The sequence below is a fragment of the Triticum dicoccoides genome, chromosome 6A, assembly GCF_002162155.2.
Source record: "Triticum dicoccoides isolate Atlit2015 ecotype Zavitan chromosome 6A, WEW_v2.0, whole genome shotgun sequence".
Lineage (NCBI taxonomy): Eukaryota > Viridiplantae > Streptophyta > Magnoliopsida > Poales > Poaceae > Triticum > Triticum dicoccoides.
In genome coordinates this window covers 133,985,885-133,993,966 of record NC_041390.1, presented here as the reverse complement: position 1 = coordinate 133,993,966, position 8,082 = coordinate 133,985,885, and the positions used below count along the sequence as shown (strand labels likewise).

Here is an 8,082-nt window from a genome sequence, read left to right as displayed (position 1 = left end):
GCCGGATCCGGCGAGGATCCTCAACCGCCCTCCACTCTCCGAGAATCCGACGACAAACAGCCCACGCGCGGATTGGGTGCTATGTTGCAGATGGAGGAGACGTCGAACTTCAAACGGAGGAGGCCACGACCTGCAACCGGCTGCGCGCAACCGCCGTCCCACGCCATGGATCAAGCAGCCGCCATCCCCAGCGGGTCGCCACAACCACCTCAGAGCCATCCCCTCGGGTCCGCACCACCTACGCCGACCCCCGCCACCCACCACCCAATGCGTCGCCGCACAGACAGATCCATGCCGCTCCTCCCCTCATGGTTGATGCCACCGGCGATGGGGGCGCTGTCCCAGTGCCTCCTCGCACACTGCACAGTGTGGCTGCCGTTCCCAGGATGACCACGACCATCCGCGGCGACCAGAGTTGCTCTCTGTTTGATTTTTTGCCACCAGGTTCAGAGTGACTGTTTGTTTGGCTTGCATGAAAGGTGCTCGTCCAAATGCCTGTCAGCATACTTTTCATTCGTCAAAAAATATTACTTGTGTTCCTGATAGTTGTAACTCTGAACATGCATGGTTAACTGATGTGAAACTTTTCGGATTTGGAATTATGATCTTCAGTTTGTTTTTATTTGTGGTCATTTCTTAGTTTTATGTTCTATACAAACTACAGGGCACCGACGTTCACATGTATGAATAGTAGAACTTTACAAAGATGCATGTAAGTTAAAGTGTCAGATGTTCAGAGGTGAAAAAGAAACGAAGAAAGTCAAAAACAAAACAGTAGAAGTTCAACTTGAGAGACCTCGTCTAAAAACAGTAGATTAGAGTGAGTTGCAGCAGCCGTACTACTAATGATGCAATCTAATGAAGAATGAAAATTAAGCAAAATATTGAGAGATCCCAGTGCAAAAAGTTCAGAAAAAAGAGGGAAAAGAAAATGAAGTTGTAGTGGAGATAAAGGCCACCGCTTCTCACGTGGCCCTCCATTGACTCCGCTTCTCAATTACTTATATAATTATTAAATGTAACTTATTAAGAAGAATATTCTTCTATATAAAACAAGGCTATGTTGTAAAAGAAAAACATGCACGCATTAGTGCATGTTGTTAACTCCAGTACAACCTTGCTCAAAATGGATTTTTTTATATCCTTTTATTTTGAAATGAAGCTTCTTTGGGTGATGATCTACTAGCAGAAAAAAAAAGTAACAGCTATACTTCAGACGCACAACAAATATACAATTCGAAAACTGCATGCAAAATGGGGGACATTGCTAACGTACCGATGAAAACTAATGCAACAAAACCAGGGTGTTAGTGTTCTAGTGTCTTTCATTCACTTTCATTCCGTATTTTCCTTGGGAAAACATGCTAGAACTTCTATATCTATACCTATAATAATTACGGACTTCCTAAAAATTATTACGTTAATTAGAATTTACGAGCCGTCCATCTAAATGGGACCAAACTATTACGGTGGAGATTAACCGATGTAATCCTCGGTTTGTTATGTGCTTAATTCGGCCCAAAAAGAAAAGTCTGAAGGCCCACAATCTATCACAACAGTTGTACGAATAGAAGGCATACTCCCGTATCCCTAACCTCACGCCCACCATCCCACACACCGCCTGCCATGGATCCGCCGCCGTCCTGATCTCCGATCGTTGTCGTCGCTCCCTGTTCCATCCGCGGCCGCTCCTCACCACATCCACCCTCCATCGCATCCCACTGCCTCCATAGCCACATTGGATCATCTCTCTCCTTGGTAATCTCTCTTAGATCAGCACGCGGTGGTGGGTGCTTCCGATCGCGTGGTGGCGACGCGGCTGGTCGGGGAACGAGGGTGAGGTAGACTGTGTCCATTCATTCATCTTCCCCACCTCCTGTTCTTCCTCTCCCATCGAATGCGATAAGTGCTCTCCTCTCCTGCTGCAGTGTGGTCTATAGGTGACAACAATGGTGTTCTGTTGTGCCCCTCCACTCTTCGGACCGCCGAGGCGCAGAAGTACCCGGAGAAGATCGCGCTCCATGTAGCAAATTCGGCCATGTTCTGAGTGGCTGCCCGGAACTTGGGTTGAATGGATTCACAGGTGTGCTAGGTGGAGTGCCACTGGATTGCCATGTTAGTGGCAGAATCCACTCTCCTGCACACATGAACTTGGGTTTACCAAGGAACTGGGTTAATACTTCCATCTTTTGGCTTCGCAATGGTGATTAAGATACTTTTGTTTTTTAGAATCATGTTGATTTAGTTAGTTTGTTAACAGGTGCTTCAGTTAGGACTAATAGCCGAGAGTGGTCGACAAGATTGAATTTGGCAGAGTACAATACAATTTTGTTATAATTGGTGGTTTAGTTAGTTTTTTTAAATGGTTCATGGGCTCAACTACTATTTAGCTTACTACAGTATAGTTGTGTCGATTGTTGATGATGAATAATACCCAATGATTGCTTTCTGGTGCCCACTGTACTATAGTTTACTACGGAGAACTTGAGCTTTTTTTGCCAAGAAACTGTCTATGCTAATTCCCACAAGGAGTAATTCATTCCACATCCAAGTATTTATTGTTGATCATTGATGCTTCATCTGTTTATGCTGCAGAAACAAGGTCACATGAATGATTAGCATCTTTCGGCAGAAGCATGTTAATTAATTGAAGAAATACCACTGCTCCTATGACTATGAGCGTAATCCAATCCTGATTTTTTAGGACCACTTTAGGATGTGATCATTAGTGTGGCTTCAAAGCTGCTTGATATGGCATAACGTTTGATTTTTACTAATCTTAAAGCCGAGCCTAAGCAATGTTAAGTAGACTTCATTGAATTCTTAATAAGGAAATTCCACAATCTGATGTGTGTGTCATAGGATTAGCGTTGTTTGAATAATTTCTTCTTCTTACCAATCAGGCTGATGATTTTAACTGTAGATGCAGAATCTGTGCTGGATGTTCATCAGCAGTGCCAGTTAAGGGTTCAGGCTCCTACGGCACTCATGTCATCAGCCATATGGATGTGCGTGTATATGACAGTTTGCTCGAACGGCGTTATGCCTTCAACTGCAACTAAGGCCACCACACTACTTCATCGATAATTTATTTTCTATAGGACTGGGATTAATAATCTCCAACAATATGGTCATGCTTCTTATATTTACTTTCAGTTCTAATACATTTGTGATTTTCTGTATGTTGTACCACCAAAGTATGTGTGCTAAACCAAACATGACATCTATGCCTTTTCAGGTATGCATGCATGTTTCAAGAGAATATATCTAATATGTAGTATATAGAAAGGTACCTAAAATGTTTGGCTTATATTGCAGAATCTTGAAAATATACAGTCGTTTTACTTTTTTTTCTATGAACCTTGGGAGCTTGGGATGAAGTATGGTGTATATACGAGAACAATATTTTTGTGATATTGTATATACTAAATTTTTGATAATGGAGTATATACCACATTTTTGCCATGGACTCTTTACCACATTTTTGAATTGGTTAGAATAGCTGACGCCATTTTTCATCTTCGTTGTGTTATATGCTACCATCAAAAGGAGTATATAAGGTACTAATTTCAAGCATATATTTACTGTACTGTATTTGTCTATATGCATCTACAACCAAGCAGTATGTACACTGCTCTTTGTGCACAGTATGTAGCATACGAAATTAAATCAAAAGGGTATAACTTTTTAATGAAGTAAGTATATACTCTTTTTGAGATGCAGTATATACAACATTTTTTGTAAGGCAATATATAGTACTTTTTTTGTGAACCAGTGTCTACTTTTAATCAGTATATACGTGATCTTTTAGTAGATATATACTACTCTTCTTGAGTCGGTATGTACTACTGTTCTTGATATAAAGGGTAAAGCAGTGCGCACATGCCACATCACAGCCGTTGTTGACTAGATGGTGGTATCGCTACGTGGATCTATCAGTGCACGCCATGCCGCCACCGTTTATTGTCGCCGTTGTCGACGAGATTGGTAGTGCCATCGCATGGATTGATCAGTGCACACCATCGCATGGATTGATCAGTGCACGCCAAGCCTCCGCGTTGTCGACGAGATGGTGTCGTTTTATTGATTGATTAGTGCACCTACTCATTAACATCACATCCGCTATGTGACTAGCTGTGTCAATGGATTTGCACCTCGATCCAGATTGCTTTCATGCAAAGCTTATCATGTTTACCTCTTGTGATGGAATAGGCAGGCACACGAGAAGACCTGATCGAAGACGCTCATAGTCCGAGGTAAATACTCCTTCCATGCAAGCTTTCAAATAGTTTTCTTTTCTTTTGAACACTGTAAATTTGTTTTAAAAATGGTGGTAACAAATTTGTTAAATTATTAGTGGGAGAGACCCCCAACTAATAATATAAGAACAAGAGTAGGCTAGGAAAAACATACAACATCATTAAGCGGCAGTATCATTGGAAAGATTGCACACTATTATTGAATACTGATGGTCATGATGCTAAGTACTTCTTCCTCCAGGCCTGAAAGAGATAACTAATTCTCCACCATCTCTTCCTTTCATAGTTAAAAAACAGTCTCAAGTAATCCTACGGCATGTCTTTCTCTTCGGCCACCTACCACCCAATGCAAGCTAACCCATGTCTCCCAAAACCAAGTTGGGGCATGGATCCGCTGTGCTAAAGGAGCTTATTGACTCAAAACCGTTTTCCTCATCTGTATTAGGTTCATTTTCTCAGAATATTTGGTTCTAATTTTTTCCTAGCAGGTTTATACTTGAATCCACACTAATTTTGGATTTGGGTTCAATTTGTTTTGTATCATGTGCTTGGATAGTGTTCTGCTATGCAAGGATGCAGTCTTGGCTCTTCTCATATACAACCTCTGGATACCTCTGGAGATTGGTGGGAGCATAATATTCCCACGTACAACCTATGGATACATAATGGACATCGGTCGGAGCATAACTATGCTCATGAGGCGAGCCTATAAATTAAACCTGCTACCTTAACAGAAGACAACAACATGAATGAGCCTAATGTCAGTTGTCAACGTCGTCACTGGTCAAATTACTAATCAATTTTTGTATCGACAAAACATGTCGAAGACCCTATGTGGGAGAGTTAACATCGTCAATGGTCTGCCCCAATCTCCAGTTCTGGCTAATGTTGTTGCTTGAATTGCTGATCCACCAGAGTCTCATGTTCAAGGGAGTTCCTTGCCAAGCTGCCATGTCCTGACTGTTGTATGTTAGGTCATGAATTTTCTTCTAACTCCTTTTCAGCCAGCAGATAGTGCAGATAGTTATAGTGTGAAACACTTGACAATGTAGCTCTCTGTCGACTACTACAACATTGAGGGTTTCTGTTATAAAGCTGAATATCTATTTTTTCTGGGCAATTGGTATGCAAAAGCAAAGGCACGTGAGAACTACTAATGCTTGAGTGTCGTTGTTGCTGCACTTCTGATTTTCTGTCAATTATGTGTGACAAGTACCAAATTGTATGTTAAATAGATGATGTGTGAAATACTCGGTGCTATCAACTAGGAGTCATATATAGCACCGGTAGGGTAAGGGAAGTTATACTTTGTTCATTTTATATCTTCCAAACTGAAGACCGCCTTTTAATGATGTTGTGTGTGGTGTCTTCAGGTGATCATTAAATCACAGTGTACTTAATTTTGTTGCTTTGGCTCAGTTAAGAGGTCTCTATAATGATGGCCTTCTCTCTTTTTGAGAATGATGCCTTTCCATGGTGAGCGAAATAGATTTTAGTGCTTTTATTAAACCAACCACAAATCTGAATGTAGTCATGTATTTACGTAATGGTATGTAGCTGAGTTTGGTTGTTTTAACAAAAAAATAATGAATTTTGGTTTCTTATGCTTGCATAGTCACGTGGTAGAGAGCTTTTCTAATCTGAAATTTCATGGAAATGCCAAGATGTGTGGAGCGTTTACTGTCCTATGGTGATCTTAAGAGAAATTTAGATTCTAGGAGAAAATTTCCGTAATAATGTTTCTGATCAAGATGTGTCTGTTTAGGTAACTTGCATTGCATAATGACTATTCGAATACATTACCTTGAAGTTTGGTTTTATAATATTTTATGTTTTATTAATGGATGTTGGATCAACTTCGCACATGTACTATAATTTCATTGTGAAGGATAATCTAGCAGAAAAGTAAATGCAACATGTCATGTTGCTACTCCAAATATGTGTTTATTCATGTTTTCCTCCTACTATTTGTAAGATGTTTAGACATTTAAATTATCTATACTATGTTTTAACCCTTATTCCAAATCAACAAGTATATATGTAGTAACAGACTACAAAGCTTCAATGCTAAATATAATGTGTTATGAGGTGCTTATTTTGAATGCATATAGTAAAATATGGCAAGTATTTTCTGCTACTATCTGGCAGTTCAATTTCACATTGCTTATGGATCCTAAACTTATACATGAAGCTTAGGTGGGACTTTTTTTTATTCTAATGGTACTACTTAATTTACCAATTATTTTTTATTCTTCAATTTATCATGTCCGCTTCTTTTCCTTTCCATTGTTTGTTACATGAATATGCTTGCACTATACTGAGCAAAGTATAATTACAATGCTCCTAAGAAATAAGAATGTTATAGTATTGTTTAAATTTAATCATCTAATGATGTTTCTAATTATATTCAATGATGTTTCTAAAGATATGCTTACTTTTTGCCATATGCAAAATATATTGACAAAGTGTAAAATGGATTACCGCCTCATGTTGATGGCATTGTCTCTAAACATTTAATATTGTTTCTCTTTAGTGATATTCCAAATAAATATTTATTTAGCCATCTAAGCCTAATTAGTTGTCATATTTTTGGCAACAAACATATTTACGGCTGAAATTACATTGGTTCACTTAGACATTGACATGTATTTGTGTTTTCCAATGATCCAACTACCAGCTTCTGTAGCGTGTTCCTATATATTTACACATGTTTCAATTGTTATGTGCAAGTAGGCTCTTATAGAAAATATTAATATGTGGGTTACACCATAGATAATTTGTTTATATTACATACACGCAAAATATATAGTGAAAAAATGATAAAATATTATAACTAGCCCGTGCAAATGCACGGGTTGACGACTAGTTGAATATAAAAAGAAAAAATTCACATAAAGTAAATTTTTTAATGCTATTAAAATGTGGCAAGCTTTATATTATTGATTATTTTATATATGTAAAATTTTCCTAGTTTCTAAAAAACCTAGAAGTTCAAGTAAAGTAGGAGCGGTTCAATTTTAAGTACGAAATTCAAATTTCCTAGTCACTAAAGAATAAAACCAAGAAGTTCAAATTAAATTCAAGAAAATTAAAAAAAGGATTTTCCTCATTTCTAAAAAACCCTATAGGTTTAAATTTAACTAACGGATAAGTTCATTGTTTATTTCAAAAACTAAGAAGTTCAATTATTAAAAAAACAAGAAGTTAAAAAATACAAATGTAGAAGTTCAAAAATAATAATGGAGGAAGAAGTTAAAAATCAACTTAAAAACATTTCAAAAAAATAAAAATAAAAATTATTTCCTCGTTTCAAAAAAATAGATGCTCAAATTCAAATAACGGAGTGGTTTGATGTTTATAAAAAATAGAATTTTCCCGTTACTAAACAAAACTAAGAAGTTCAAAATTTAAAAATGGTGAAGTTCAATGCCTATTTTTTTTTGAATTTTCTCGTTATTAAAAGAATAAAACTTAGAAGTTCAAATGTTAGAATATCTTGATGGTTAGATGTGTGTTAAAACCATGTGAGTGTATGTGTGTGTAGGCGCGTGCCAACACAAAAGTTTGGATGAGGAAAGGTAATAAAATGAAACCTAAAAATGTTCATTGTGACAAGTTCCCCCAAAAAGGAACACACCATCGAAATATCCACAAAATGGAAGGTCAAATTAAAAAAACAAAAAAATGTTCAAAAAATTTAATTAGAAAAATGGATTTCCCCGTTTCTAAAACATATCTAGAAGTTCAAATTAAATAAACAGACCGGTTCAACGTTTACTAAAAACTCAGATTCTAACCGATAATATAAAATCAAACCAAGGTG

At 37.7% G+C, this 8,082-nt stretch overlaps 1 long non-coding RNA gene across 1 annotated transcript; it reads left to right on the top strand.

Moving 5' to 3' along the window:
- The first annotated feature begins 1,570 nt into the window (after positions 1 to 1,570).
- LOC119316264 lies at positions 1,571 to 5,372 on the top strand. Its single transcript, XR_005152842.1, has 2 exons — positions 1,571 to 1,841; positions 1,929 to 5,372. It is a non-coding gene; the product is annotated as an uncharacterized LOC119316264 (long non-coding RNA).
- Positions 5,373 to 8,082: the final 2,710 nt, after the last annotated feature.